General features: G+C 36.7%; 1 protein-coding gene and 1 long non-coding RNA gene across 4 annotated transcripts in view; one reads left to right on the top strand and one right to left on the bottom strand.

Annotated features, from left to right (window-relative positions):
• LOC306640910 overlaps positions 1-16,476 on the bottom strand; it is a 925,259-nt gene that overhangs the window by 581,572 nt on the left and 327,211 nt on the right. The window lies entirely within an intron of this gene.
• The window catches only part of GRM5 (glutamate metabotropic receptor 5), a 458,976-nt gene continuing 454,668 nt past the window's right edge, over positions 12,169-16,476 (top strand). The window contains exon 1 of one of the 3 annotated variants that reach the window (XM_079105535.1): positions 12,169-12,288. The gene's annotated coding sequence lies outside the window, so the exon portion shown is untranslated. Of the gene's footprint in view, positions 12,289-14,331; positions 14,471-16,476 lie in introns of those variants that run through there. The other 2 variants (XM_079105534.1, XM_079105536.1) reach the window with 2 other exon arrangements.

The raw sequence follows: 16,476 nt of genomic DNA, 5'->3' as shown, positions 1-16,476 counted from the left end.
GTAGGACTACAATTAGTTTTCATACCCTAAACCTACTTAAGCCTCTCAAATAGCAAACTAATTACAAGTGTTATAGGAGCATGAAAAACACCAACATGTAAAACACAATTTCCTATTTTATACATGCTATTGGAAATTAAATACTAAGGTAGTATTTATGGTAATAAATAAAAGCACCTGACAACTTTGTGTGTGTGTGTGTGTGTGTGTGTGTGTGTTTAAAAGTAATCATTAATTTTTTTTTAAATATCTACATGAATGCACTTTAACTCTCTTTTCCTTTCTGGAGGTCTTTAGGATCTTAATTCCTCATAGAATAAACCCAGCCTCATGTCTGGTGATTTTCATTCATTACCTGATATTCTTTCTCTATACCTTTGTGACATACCTTTATGTCACATTAGCCATGTAATATATGCAATGCAGTTTCTTGCTGGAGTTGAACCTTATGAACTTCAGCACACTGGTCTCATAACAAAAATTGCTTAACTGGCATAATGATTTACACTGGGAGGACAAAGAAGTTTGCTCTTCCTCAGGGCTATAGTAAATCATACAGGGTGATATTGCCTCTATGTAACTGACATTAAGGGTCACCAGCCACCTCAGAGTCATCGATGAGTATATAGCAGACTGCTTTTCCCAGATGGTGAGGTCCTTAACAACCCAACATAAACTTCGCTCTTTCTTTTTGTTTCCTATACTCAGAAATTCTAATTTCTATTTTCTCCTTGATGCAAGTTCTACAACTTAATCATTCCCATAGTCCTTGTAAGTTTCTCTGTTGACTGACACTCCCAGTAATGATAAAGAAGAAAGTGGACCAAGAAACAGACAAAGTGAAATTAAAGTAGAAAGGACAAGCAGACTCACTAGGGGAGTGAGGAGGCACTCATTTAATCTAAAACTTTTTTCTGACATGCGAACTCGGTGCCAGGTATGGAGTAATTGTTAGAAATACTGAGATAAGTAACACTGAGCTTCCATTCTCAGGTACTCCAATATTATTGGGGTAATTAAATAAAAATTATTTTCAAATTTTCTTTGAAACTGCCAGAGGCTTCATTTACTGATGCTTTCATGCATTAAAAAAAAAACTGTATTAATGGCTATATTGTATTAGTCTGGGTGTTGCTTTGTGAAGATATCTCTTTGATATCTATTATAAGGAAGTACTGCAGGTTAGAGACCCTTTGATATCATCAACTATAGACCCATGAGGCAGCTTAAAGGAGACGAAAGCTTTTTCAAAAAACCTGATGGTGTTTTGCTGTGATCTTCCATTGTGATCCTGCTGTTGCTTCTGTTTATATATTTTTGACCTTTAGTATGTAACTGTTTACTGTAATTTTCTAACATTTTATCTCAGTATCTTAAATGTTTTTATGGGTGTTTGCAAAGTACTTTTTTAAAAAAATTGTTCTAATTAGTTTTACATGACAGTAGGATGCATTTTGACACATTGTACACAAATGGAGCATAACTGCTCATTCCTCTGGCTGTACATGGTTCTGAGTCACACCAGTAGTGTAATCATACATGTATGTAGGGAAATACTGTCTGTCTCATTTCACCTTTCTTTTCACCCCCACACCCCCTCCTTTCCACTCCCTTCTGCCCAATCCAAACTTCCTTCATTTTTCCCTACCACCCTTCCCATTATGGATCAGAATTCACTTATCAGAGAAAACATTCGTCCTTTGGTTTTTGGAGTTTAGCTTATTTTGTTTAGCATGATATTCTCCAGATCTATCCATTTACTTGCAAATGCCATATTTCATTCTTCTTTAAGATTGAGTAATATTCCATATTTCATTGTGTGTATATATACCACATTTTCTTTGTCCATTCATCTGTCAAAGGGCATCTAGGTTGGTTCTGTAGTTTAGCTATCGTGAATTGAGCTGGTATAAATATTGATGTGGCTGCGTTACTTTTAACTTGTCCTCACATAGTAACCATGCTTCAACCTGGAACACTCATCAGAGAATACGGTTATTATTTTCTCCATCACATCAGCAAATAGACTATGAACGTCCCAGAACATGGCTTGAGTAGATGGCTTAAATATAGGGTTGCAAGGTTCACCAAATAAAAATATAGGACATTCAGTTAAATTTGAATTTCAGAAGAAAAAAACACTTTTTAAAGTACAAGTGTGTCCCATGAAATCTTTGTTGGGTACCTAAACAAAAAATTAACTAATTTTAAAGCCAAATTTAACTAGGCTTCCTATATTTTTTTCTTAAAACATCATCTTCATTTAATCCCATAGCCTGAAGATTCTATAATTCTAAATTTTAATAGTATTTAAAAATAAAGAACAAAATTTAATATGATAGTAGAGTGAAACAGACATTATTACCTCATGTACATGTACGAATGCATGACCAATGTGATCCTGCAATATATATAATCAGAGAAATGAGAGATTACACTCCATTTATGTATGACTTATCAAAATGTACAAATGCATTCTACTGTCATGTACAACTAATTAGAACAAATAAAATTTAAAAATAAATAAAAGATTTAATCACAAGCAATGAGAATTTTTAAAATTATCAAATGCTGTAGTAATCTGTTATATTTTATATTTTATATCTATATAGAGTATACATAGTTTGTGTATTTGAGTACATAAATATATAAGTTGTTATTCAGTTGTTTTTACTTAAATGTCTTAATGTGTCTCAATTTTAGTTTTTTTCTGTGTCTCATCAATTCATGCTGTCAAAGTAAATGGAAGGCAATTTTAGGGGACTCAATTCATGTATTCATTCTGTAAAGATTTACTATGATGCAAAAATGTGACAGACAGGTCTTAAGCAGCAATGGTGACATGATAATGACAAAAAATATGGTGACATGATAATGACAAAATTCAAAATGCAAACTTTATCATAGGTTCATAGGAATAACAATAAATCATTAAAATAATAAATGATAAGTATAAAAATTTCACAATTATAAAAAATTTGTGGAACTCTGTGACAAAATAGGTCTTACACAAACTTCAGAATACAGATTACATGAGTGAGATGGAGATATCGAGATTGTGTAAAGAAACCTCTAGCATTTCAATTATACACATATCCATGCAAAATATTATTTACCTGTTTCCAATTAAAATTATTTATTACTAAGACATAGAATGACCAAATAAAATAATTAGTTTAAAAGTTTGAACTGGTAGTTAGGGATCTGACAAAATTTAGAATTTTAATTTACACAGAACATGTTTCTTAACTGAAAATAGCAAGACGTATAAGGAAATTTCTTAGTTGTATAGTTGATGCAGGATAATCATATGCAGAATGTTTTGAATAGAAAAGTCATAATCAGTTAAAAGTTATTAACTTCTTCCTCGTGTATAGCAGCTTATGCTTCCAATAGATTTGATTTCTTACAAACTATTGGTGTACAGATCCCAAGACTCCAAGGAAGAAGGGAATCTGTTAATATCCATTTTATCAGAGGAATGAGCATGAGGCTGATTTTCTCTTCTATCTAACTATCTACCGATCTACCTAAATGTAGATACAAATATCTACATTTGCTCAAAACCTCTCGAGTGTTTCTGCTACACCCTCTGTTCTATTGGTTGATAATTTATTGTTATCTAGTTTAAAGTCACTTAAGTTAAAGGTAATTTTCTTTGAGGTGATGCAGGAAAAGAGTAAAGATTCCAATTCTGAGATTCTGAAAATAAGTCATGAGAGGAAAATCAATTTTTCTTATTATTTAAAAGACTCATGAAAACAGTCACTATGGAAACCAGACATGAGTCCATGGAACATCAAGAGATCAGAAGAGAGGTCTTGAGCTGAGGATATGAGTCTTAAATCAGGAATGCTGACATCGATTTTAACACTCACTTGAGTTCATAAATTATGATATTTATTTATTACACAGTCCTGGGATATCAGGATTTTTGCAACATTCTATGCTATGGTGGTTTTTCTTCCTTTTTTCTACCTTTCTTCTTTTCTTCATGCCCTCATTTGCATGAATATATGTGTAATAGAAACAATACAAGTTTCTTTATACAACCTTGATATCTCCTGGTTTTCCTCTCTTTTTCTTCTCCCTCCCTCCCTTTTTAAAATTAACTTTATCCCTCTTCCTCATCATTCTCCGTTTTTCTGTTGATCGTAATTTTCTTAATTTGGGGGTGTGAGGGTCTATGATGAGATTTGTGAGAAATAAAAAAGGAGGTGGAAGACAATTCCCTTGGATTTTCTAAACTTAGACTACTGCTAAGCAACAAAGGGAAATAATACAATATATTAATAGCTAAGGTAAGAATAATTGGAAAATAGATAATTTAAATATTCTGACTAAACAATATAGTTTGTTTACACATATGTATAAATCTAACTTATAAGATATCTTCATCTATAAGATATAGCTTTAATTTTGACCTTTGTTGAGGATATTCTTAGGTAATTATGTATGAATAAAATAGAAAGATTAGCTAAAAATACTCAGTAGTCAGTGTACCTACAAACACAGGAAGTTATTTGTAAAACAATTTCTTTTTTTCTTTTTTTTTTGGCTAAAATTACTTTCAGTAATGATTTATTGCTTTATTATTTAATTTTTTTTTATTTTTACAGACTGCATTTTGATTCATTATACACAAATGGGGTACAACTTTTCCTTTCTATGGTTGTACACAATGGAGATTCATAACATTTGTGTAATCATACATGTACATAGGGTAATGATGTCTGTCTCATTCTACCATCTTTCATAGCCCTGTTCCCTCTCATTTCCCTCTACTTATTCCAAATTTCCTCTGTTCTTCTTTAACCTCCCCCCACCATTATGTATCATCATCCACTTATTAGGGAAAACATTCAGCCTTTGGTTTTTTGGAATTGGCTTATTTCACTTAGCATTATATTCTCCAATTCCATTCATTTACCTGCAATGCCATAATTTTACTCTTATTTATGATTGAATAATATTCCATGGTATATATACACACCACAGTTTCTTCATTCATCTGTTGAAGGGCATCTAGGTTAGTTCCACAATCTAGTTATTGTGAATTGAGCTCCTATAAATACTGATGTGGCTGTGTTACTGTTGTATGCTGATTTTAAGTCCTTTGGGTATAAACTGAGAAGTGGGCTAACTGGGTCAAAATGTGAGTTCATTCCAAGTTTTCTGATGAATCTCCATACTGTTTTCCAGAATGGCTGTATCAATTTGCAACCCCACCAGCAATGTATGAGTGTGCTTTTTTCCCCACATCCACACCATCACCTATTATTGCTTGTGTTCTTGATAAGAGCCATACTAATTGGAGTAAGATGAAATTTTACGGTGGTTTTAATTTGCATTTGTCTAATTACTAGAGATGTTGAACACTTTTTCATACATTCATTAATCACCTGTATATCTTCTTTTGTAAAGTGTCTGTCGAGTTACTTAACCCATTTATTGATTGGGTTATTTGCATTTTTGGTGTAAAATTTTTTAAGTTCTTTATAAGTGTTGGATATTAGTGCTCTATCTGAAGTGCAAAATGCAAAATTTTGGGTACAATATCGATGCAACTAGACTTTCAGAACAGGATCTGACATGTAACAACTTCTCAATTAACATTTGCTTAATAAGTATATAGAGGCATGAGAATACACATATTATTTTAAGGAATGGAGATAAAATGCAAAAGTGTAAAGTCACTTAATTGCGAAATTGGCAAACAGTAAAAGTAAATGTATATCATGTCAATTTTTGGTAGAATATGAATTTTTTTTTTTTTTTTTTTAGCACTGGAGATTGAGCCCAGGGCCTCATGCTTGCATAGGCAAGTGCTTCACCTTTGATCTATAGCCACACCTAAAATGGTGCTACTTTAAAACTGTTTTAAAAGGACTAGCAATTTCCCCTCTCTAAGTATTATTTATTTCCCATGGTTGATATGGAGAACATTTCAAAAGATATGTGAGCTTCTGGGAAATGTAAGCTTTTGTATATTTACAGATATAAAATATGGGTGTTCACTTTTTAAAAGTGTACTACATTCAGAGACAGCCAATAGGACATAATTTTATAAAAGGTCCTGTATTCTCCTGTTGTCAAATTGTACATTGTTTAATAAATTGCACCTACATTCACATTTAATATGTACTTCATGGCATATTAACTTAAACACAAAGAGGGTAAAAAAGACAAAAAATAGTTTGTGTGTTGAAGGTAAATTAGAATCATCTGTGAATTCATCAAGAAAAGTTAATACACCTGATACCAAATAATCTTTGACATCCAATGCTTTCCTAAATTATTCTAATTTGCATTCAGATTTCTGAAATTAAAATATCTATATGGCATTCAGAATTCTGAAACTAAAAAGTCTGTATGAACTACTTTAGAATCTAACTTAGAATTTTAATTGATTGCTAGAAAGCATTAATTAATTTACTCATTAACTATGTGCTTGGTAACCATCACATGCTAGGCACCATAATATGTATGGAGAATGCATAAATTACCATACCTATCCAAGAAGGGTAAGTATTATAAATTTGATGAGATATATATAGATACACAGACACATATATATCAGGGATGGCAGGAACCTAAATGGGTAATTTTATTTAAGATCATAATCTTATGCTAGGGCTTTTAGCAATATTCTATGGAAGCACAAAGAAATGGTGATTAAAATCATGGTTAACCCCTAAAAGTGGTTGAGCAGTGTTTCACTGAAGTTGATCTTAAAAGGTGAATATGTATTCTTTATGCAAAGAAGGGTAAAATATTATATGCCCATCAGAAAGATAAAGCAAAGAGTCATGAGATACATACTTACTGGGTTAGGAAAGGGCAAGCTAGTTACGAAGATATTAAAAAACTGTAGAACCCACAATCGGGGAACCCAGTTGTCATGTTTTAGAGTTAGAACTCTATTCTATGTTTACAGCATCAGCAGATACCAATATGAGATTAGTGAGTCCTACTTTTTCTGAGTCTCCTGAAGATATGCATTCATATATAACATTTAAAAAGCCAAATATTTCATAGTTTCTTGGATTGTTAGGTTAATATAAGAAGCATAATAAGTTGAAAGATGACTGGGTCTAAATTGATTATTAAATTATTATATGCTAACAATAACTAACATTGCTTATTATTGGCAAGAGATTGTTGTAATGACAACATGAGTTTACTAAAAATGACTTCATGAAGTAGTTGTTATTTCTCTATCTTCTCTCTCCTTTATAATTAAGGAAATTAAGGCACAGAAAGATTAACTAATTTGTCCATATACAGCTAGTAAGCAAACAGATGTTAAAAACATGTAGACTGGCCTCAGAGATAATGCTTTTATGGAGGAGAGTTTCTCCTCCATAGTAATTATAATTAATAACATATTGAATGCTTACAATGTGCCATGCTATGTGCTTTACAAATGTAACTCACTCAGTTTTTACAACTTTGGAAAGCGCAATTCCCCCATTTTAGAAAGAAAGAAGCTAAGGAACAGAACTGAATGCTTTGCCACTTCCACTGTAGCACATGGCTCTTATTCCACTAGTTCAGGTTTCTGATAGATCCATGTGTCTAGCCTAGTTCAACATCCCTACTAAATCTTCAAAAGATTAAAAACAAATATTTAGTAACAAAACATAAGATATTCCTTCACCAATTTTCAAAAGCCTGGCTTTCATTTCTTAATATATAACTTTGAATAATTATTGGCTTCAACTCAATAAATTGTTTCTAAGAAAATATAACATTGAAAAACAATAGAAATCCTTGAAATCTGTATTTTTAAAATGTTGGATATAATGTTAGCTTTCAGGTAGTTAATACTCCCAGGACTAAATATAATATGAATAGCAGAAACCACTATGTGAAACCGTTCAATGCATAATTGTCTCTTGTGTACATAATGCAAAATTCCCAGGGATTTTATTAAGCAATGATTCTGAGGCTTATTGTAAAGATAAAATCCTCTGTATACCCTGACTTAGTCATTCGAATGTATAATAAATGCTTCTGTCATTATATTTAATCTATTTTTAAAATTAGATGAAAATATCCACTACTTTTGCCAAAAATATTTACTAATAATTGACACAAGATGTGACCTTGTAATTTAAATACCTTTATGAAGAGATAAACTCCACTGGACTAAAAGGTGGTTCTCAAACTTCCAAGTGCCTAAAACAGAGGACATCATGTCTAGTGTCTTCTCTATACTAATGTAAATTCCCATCATTTGAATTATCAAATGCCATGTACCTGCCAAATTTCAGAGGGTGTACAATCTCTTCACATCCATTATTGCTTATCTTAGTGGCAATCTCACCAGATAGGTGCCATTATCCATGTTTTAAAAAGAAGCAAAACAAGAAGTTTGTAGTCAACATAAAATCAGAATTCATAAAAGGATTTTCTTTTGTTATTTATGACTCTAATAATTTCACACCATTATTCAAATTCTTGCCTATACATAGTAGTCTATTGGAACAAAAGAGTCAGATTGTGAGGGAATATGAGAGAAAAAGAATTATGATTTACTTATACTTCTAAAACACTTTAAGTTTACAAAGTGACTTTATACACAACCAAGAGAATTTAAAATTATCTTTCTCATTCTCCCTTTTCCAGACAAGGAAATGAGGTTTCAAGGTTCAGGAGTTTATCCAAGTCCCCTGGGCAAGTGAAGAGTGAGAGTCAGTTTTCCAATGGCAGTCTGGTACTCTTAGAAAATAAGTGGATCTGGTTATTCACTTTGGCTATCAGGGAAAAGCTTTGCCTCTTGAGATGAGAGTTAAGCATGGCTGAGGGTCAAAGAGTGAAGACCGACAATCTGTGCTGTATATGTGCCATGAAGTCTGCTTAAAGAGGGTTCCATCTTGGAAAACACTAACCCAAGTAGTTGTACTTCCTGAGCACTGTGCTATTGTGTTTTTATTCTGAATCACAAGAAAATTAAAAATTCACAGGGCCACATGATAAGTTTGTACTGCCTGAAGTATAGAGACATAATTTAACCTAAAATTGTAAGTAACAACTTCTTTGAGTAAAATTTCTATGCGATGTCTGGATTTTATATTAAAGTTTGATGTGAGACCATTTAATATGAAAACGTTTCTAGTTTTGCTGTAAAATCCTTGTTGAAGATATTTACTTTTTAAATTAATGAAAAAAATCTCAGAAAATTTTAAAAGTTGTTTATCTGTCTTTTAGTAGATTCAAATAACCATATAGCTACAAAACATTCTGCATTGCAGTAACTCTTTTGGAGTCCAGACCATGAACTAGCTAATTCCAAAAAGCACAGTGGGAGAAGGGAGGTGTCCAGACTGGGAAAAAGTAGTCATTTAGAGTCTTTCAGACTACATGCAAATATTAATATGATATATCATCAGTATTGCCAAGTTGGACAATGAAAGCCAGTGCGTAGTTAGTTACTTCTAGCTCCATAAGCACTCATTTAAATATTCAATTTTTGAGTAGCTTTTTATATGTCAGAATTTTTCTCTGTTTTGAAATTAATGGTGAAACAAAGATTCCTTTCCTTGAGGAGACTACATTCTAACAAGAGGAGGGGATAGGCAATAAACAACAAATATAACAAGTGAGTAACGATACAGTATTTTGATCTGCATTAAGAACTATAAGGGGAAAACAGCATTGGATAAAGAGTATCAGGAACACTGGGACTGTGAGGGAGGATAGTTTACCAGATTAAACAGGGTAGACTGGAAAGTCCTCATCTAGGAAAATTTTTGCAAAGATTTGAAGAAGAGAAAAGAATTAGCCTGCTGATGATATGGAAACAGAGGTTTTCATTCAAAAGACACATCCAATGCAAAGGCCACTAGATAGGAGGATGTCAGGTACCTTTGAAAAAATGCAAAGCTAGCGTGGTGGTTGCAGTAGAATAATCAAAGGGGAAGAATACTACACAGAGTAGTAAAAAACGTCATAAGTGTAATAGAGACAGATTATTTAGGGCAATAGTAAATACTTGGGATTGTATTCTGAGTGAAAAGGAAAATTACTGGAAGGTTTTGATTTATATAACTTCTTTGAAAGACCACAGTACCAGTTTGGAAGTTTCTGCTGATACATCAGGTAAAAGATGATAGTAGTTTGATTCAACATGGCATCTGTAAAGATAGTTAGAAGTGGTATGATTCTAGAATAAACATTAAACGCAGAACTAATAGGATGTCCTGACCAATTGTCACAGAGAAAGAAAGGAATCAATGAAGATTCCAAGTGTTAAGTTTGATCAATTATAAATAAAAATGATTTTTCATTTTTTACTGTTCTTCATAAGAATTACATTTTTAGTTTATTAATAACTCATCTGAAGGCAAAAGTATTGCCCTTGAGATATTACAATCAGAACTTATTTTGAGGAATGAAGACATTGTGCCTATACACTTTTATTTTAATTTTGAATAATTCACCACTTTATAATTATGACACAAAGCTATATTTTGTCATTGAGAAACTTAAAATTATATAATGATGTCTTCCTTCTCATCTGAAACTATCACAATTGTTCAACATGGGGAATGCCCTTTTCATTTTAGCTTTTAGAACATGTGAAGTGAGTATATCTTGGTAAACCATATAGTACATTTCCACTGTTTTATTATTTCTAACATGCTTGGGAATGACTTATCTCAAACTATCCTTTGCATAACTCTGGGAGATACCAGGGAAGGAAATAGTATAAGAATTTGGAGTTTCAGTAACTGTGTGGCTGACAGGAGGACTCCTTGCCTAGATATAGCAAGAAGTTTGTTCAATAGATAAAGAAAAATGGGGAACTTGCAATGCCCTATGTTCACTGAAAACCAAGTGTTCTATGCAAAGACCAAATCTATGACCTTGTCCTCAATGGCAATGCCTCAGACAATTGGGTTGTAAAACCATGTTTTTTCATTAGACCTAATTAACTCACCAAAATCATCTAGTCATAAGTCATCATTTATTTTCTTCAGAACTCTCACTTCTGTATTTTCTCATCTATGTCATTTTCCTCATTTTTGAGATTCAGGAAGATCAACCACAGCTTTGTTGGACTTTCTAGAAAGTACTACAACTTTCTTTTTGGATAAGAAATCTCAAAAATGATCAATTGCCAACACCATCATAAATGTGGAAATGCAAAAAGAAACACCACTGTAAAACTCAATAAGGTGTGATAGATACGTATTTGCTTTTCTTTTGAATATCTAAAGATCTCAAAGAATAAATTTCCTTATTGTCAAGGGAAAATTAAATACCAGGTGTTAGTAATAAATTTATCAGGACCAATACCCTTGACTTTATTGTTATCTTTCAATCTTTAATCCAGCTGCTCTGAAGACCTGGTTTCCAAAATTCACATAGGGAAATAGAATGGCAATAATAATATTGCTGCAATATGTTGCCTTAAATTAAGCCAGGAAAGTAATTTATACCAATTTTTTTTTTAACAGAGGTAAAAATGAAGTCTTTTTTTTTTTTTTTTCTCGTAATTTAAAGATAAACTCAGTATTTTTTACAATACTGGACAATTATGGGAATGGCAGGGAAGGGAAGCAAAGTCATTTGAGGAAGTAAAAGGCATTTATCTGCTACGGAGGAAGAAATTTTAACGGATGTAGGAAGAATCGTTTTTAAGAAGTGCAGACAAATGCAAAATGTCATTATTAATAAGTAATATCATTAAAGAGACCTTTCTAACCACTGACACCTCTGAATCATCTTGGGGTCCCCTGGCTTCCTATGTCTCTGCCCTCCAGCAAAGACTCCCCTTCTCCAATCATTGTCATGAGTTTAAGTGGCATCTTCAGAGAGAAGCTTATTATCTACCTGCTCCCCCAGATTCTATCTGAGTGACACACCACCCACGCCTCCCCGAACAGCTCTCCTCCTTCCACAGCTCTCAGAGGGAACCTGGAGACCTAGAGAGGGAACCCAAAGCTACCTTTGCCTGAACCGGGGACCAAGAGGCGGACCCTAGTTCACACACTAAATTGAGCCCAGGCGAGTCTGCCGCCCCCCGCGGCGCGCTGCAGGAGTAGGAGCCAGCCCTGCGCTGCGCTTCCAGCTGCGTCTGCCCGAGCGCGGCACGTGCTCCCGGCGCTGGCGCGAGAGAGCGAGCGCCACCACCGCGGGCCCCGCATCCCTTCTGCCGGCTGCCACCACTGCCTCCATCGCTGCCACTAGCGCTCCAGCAGCAGCCAAGGCCGCTACGAAAGCGCAGGAAGCTTGCAAGGAGCGGCTGGCCGGGGGCGCAAGGCTCTGGGAGCGCACCTGGTAAGCACAGCGCGATTTTCTTTCTCTCAGCTGTAGAGTTACCAGGGATGTAGGATGCCGCCGGAGCCCCTCCCCCAGTGCAGAGATGGAGAGCAATCAGGCAAGGGGCGGGAGCTTGGGCTAAAGGGACCTAGAAGGGCAGGTGGTGGGCAGGTGGAGGACTGGCGGAGCCAGGGACACTATGAGGTCCTGCAAGTTTAGTAAAGTCACCCTACAAGGACATGTGCCCTGTGAACCAGAAATGAATTTTGACTCAGGAGCCTAGGCTACCTACCGCGGTGTTCCTCCAATGGGAGGTTTATGAAAATCATTTTGTTTTTATTTGCATAAGAGAGATTCAAGTGGGCTCGTTTCCATAGAAAATGAACTAAAAAAATCAGAGAAGGGGGGAAAACTGAGCCAAAGGAGGCGTTTGCACATTTTCCTTTCTCTCTCTCTCTCTCTCTCTCTCTCTCTCTCTCTCTCTCTCTCTCTCTCTCTCTCTCATGCCGATACATGTGCACAGAAGGCATGCATTTAGCAAGGAAGGGGGCTTCTCTATCTTTGAAGCCATTAGGTGTTTGAGGGCTAATAGGAGCACTTGCTGATGCCTTGCCCCAAAAAGAGGCAGCAAAGGAGGGACATGGTTGGATGTGAATACCAGTGTTACATTTCTAAAATGACACTTCCATGACTACAATAGCAGGAGGGAGAGGTTTTCTAGAACTGTGGGCCTTTTTAAGGGGTACACCTGCAACTCTGGACCTCTAAACTTGAGTTCGTGTGAGCTCTATGGGGTTAGGAAGACATCTTTACTCTCAGTTCCCTTATAGAAGTTTAGCAAAGGATGATGACAGAGAGGGGCATGAAAAAGAAAAGGGAAGAAAAGAGAGCTGAATATGGACTGAATGGGCTGCATGGGGTGGCAGAAGGAGAAAAAGCCTGCCAATAAGGTTTGGCATCATGGTGTTCATTCAGACCCCAGTTCCCCAGCAGTCCAAGAGGTGTTCTCTAGGGCGCTGTGTGACCTTGAACAAGTCTTTTAACCTTCGTATACTCAGTTTCTCTATCTACAAAATGTAGAGGTTGTTCCATATTTTTGGACACTGAGGTCTAATGTAATAGTGTCTTTGATTGTATGGGTTTGAAGATCTGCATATAAAAAAAAGAAGATCATCCAGAAAATATGGATAAAGGAAAGCTTCAAGGTGTTAACCCTCAAATTAGTAAAGGCAGTTGCAAGATCCTGGCTGTGCTGTTGGGGTAATGCATGCTGAGAGGTTGGTGGAAATGAGTGCGGACAATCAGACACTTAGCCTGCTGCCAAAGGAAACTGAAGTTTGAAATCTGTTTGAGAAGATTTAGATCCACAGAGCCTAGTCACATGCTTTTTTAATGTGGCAGTTGAAGAACACACTTTGGTGACAAGCTATGAGATTCTTTGAGTATTTGGGAAATTATTTAAAATTAATTCTGACACAAAGAAAATGACATCCCAGTTTAAAGGTTAGGCATTTGGGGTGGTGAAAAGAAGGGTTTAAAGTGGGATATGAGTATCTTGCGATCTGGGCAGAGGGGTTAGGGAGGGAGAGGGCCATGGAAATTCCTCCTGGGACAAGGATTTCTGTACTCCTTGGAGGTCCTGGCACCTACCTTGTCCTTGACACCTCTTCCACTTGACTGAAGAGGGTACAGGTATCTTTTCCTCTTCATAAGGGCTTATTCTTAAAATTTAGGAATTTGCATCCCAGTTGCTGAAAAGGGGAACATGTGAAAACTCAACTCCTGGGGGGTGGTGCCCTCAGCTCCCCGACCATGTGAGCATCTGGCTGCAGAGCTAGTCTACCCATCCAGATTCGCCCAGGAGGCTGTGTTCCTAAAGGAACTCACTGTGCCACTTGGTGGCACCAAAAAGTTGCGCAGAGAACTCTGTTCTCTATAAATACAAACTACCACCCCTCCCTCCTCCGCTCTCTCCCCTTCCCCCCTTTCTTGGTAGCGGGAAGATTGCTGCACACAACGCCCTCAGCTTGGCTGTTCTGCGCGCGCTGAGCGCAAGGGATGAGCTTGTGATCATCTTGGGGTGGGATGGGGGGGTGCCCAGGACTGGAAAGGCCGCCTCTACCCCGCTGATCCCCACCGCCCAACTTTACGTGGGGCTAGATAGACCGCGTCTCACTGCCCGCTGCCTGACCGACAGGGGGTAAGCTTGCTAAGTGTCTGTGTGCCCAAGTGTCCCCTGGCCCGAGAAGGATTTAGGAGCTATTAGCTTGCTAAATAGCTCACAGTTTGGTTTGGGGGAGGGGGTCATGGATGGAGTGGGAACCGCCAGAGCCCTTGAGGTTCATGTGTGCTCTATTTGCGGACAGCTTGGGTTAAACCTGTTGGTGAAAAGGTTGCGAGCAATGGGATAAAGGAGGGAAGAGCTGCAAGCATTGAGACAGGGATTCTGCATGCCTTCGGACCGAAATCCCGGCTAAGGAAAGGGGCGCATGGATTCAAATGCAGATGAACTCCCCCGAACCACTTGAGGGCTAGAAATTGAGAAAAGCAAAGGTAGAGAGGGAAAAGAAGGAGAATCCTTTCCCAATAAATCCGGTCACAGCCGCTCCGCGGCGCTTGCTGCAGAAAGAGGGGGACAGCGGGTGGTGCTGAAAGCACATTTCTTTCACTCGGCTTGAGTGCCTCGCTCTGAACCCCATTGTGATCCCTCCCGCTCTTTCTTCTCCCACCGACGCATCTTTCTCTTCCCTTCAGACACAAAGCTTGCTAGTTCGTCAGTATTATAAGCGGCTTGTGGAGAGAAGAGCTTAGACTAGAGCGACTTGGTAAAGAGAACCCAGGGCAGGCCCAGGAGTGCCAAGGTTTGCTGGTGGCCTGAGCTTATCCTACTATTGGGACTTCTCAGAAGAAAGTGATAGACTCCCCTGGAGGGTTCTCCCACCTGATGCTGGAATTCCAGCTGCTCAGGTTTCCCTTTAGAGTCACTACCCACGGGAGGGAAATTTGAGAAGAGGATAACCAGAGCTGAACTTATTTAGGCACAATCTTTGTACCACCTCAGCTTGAGTAGCCAGGCAGATTCTCTATTACTTTACTTTTTGAAAAGAAATTGACACAGGCCAGTGGGAATGTACCTCCTCATTTCTACCTATTTTTGTGTTCTCTGCCTTGGATTTTATTGTTTGGTGTTCCTCAGGACTGACATAGAGATGAACCGTATTCCTACTATGGGCTGCTGTTGGACTGTAACAGCCTAGGGAGCATTGCTTTGGGGCAAATGCACCCCTTCCTCTAGTGAGGTATAAAAATATGTTTTCTGCAGAAGCTCTGAGTTATCTGATGCCTTATTGGGAGTTTTTGATGTTCAGGTATACTTCCTGTTAGGTGTGCGTGTGCTATTTTCTTCGTGAAATGCAGGGTATTTTCTCCTTTAATTTCTCTGTTACTTCTGTGTAATTACACATTTAAGGATCAGTTGTGTCCATGTCTGTCCTTTACAGATGTCAGTTTCCATTTTAAAGGGCCATTGGTTTAGGCATTGAAAATACTGTTTCTGAACTCATCAGATTAGTAAGATGCACTCCATCAAATCTGCAGCCTTCTCTGGTGGAAACCATTTCAGTACTCTGGACAGAGCCTTTGAAGTTTCTGAGGCAAAAAGAATGTGCCTTAAACAATTTCTAAATAACCACCTCTTTTAAGAAAAAAGAAAGAAAGAAAAAAAAACCCTAGTCATTTACACTCTGCATGAGAATATATACAATCTGGATATTTTAATTGCATCCTAGAGAGCTTTGTGTTATCAAAAGGCCATGTTTTGCCTGTGGGTTATGTGCTCAAGAAGAATCCAAACTCTTAAATGTTCATTTATGAAAAGACATACTGAGATTGTTTTGGGAAGGAAGAATATTTGAATAATCCAAGTACTTGATCAGATATGTACTTTTCTTGCATAGGTATACACAAACTTCTTCCATTATTTCATAACACACATTATGGACAGAATGGAAAACTCCCAGGGAAAAGCTGAAAAGTTCTCTTGTAGATAACATGTCCACACAGTGTAGACTGTCCACACATTCAAAATACTTGAATAATCACATACCATTTTCTGTTTTTCTCTGGTTATTGACATTGTATGTTTTCTAATACAGTAATTGATCTCATTGATATTTTATCTCTTGTTTACTTTTGTGACTAAATGGT

This window comes from Sciurus vulgaris (genome assembly GCF_902686455.1).
Source record: "Sciurus vulgaris genome assembly, chromosome: 11".
In the NCBI taxonomy this organism is placed as follows: domain Eukaryota; kingdom Metazoa; phylum Chordata; class Mammalia; order Rodentia; family Sciuridae; genus Sciurus; species Sciurus vulgaris.
This window is presented reverse-complemented; position numbering and strand designations above follow the sequence as displayed.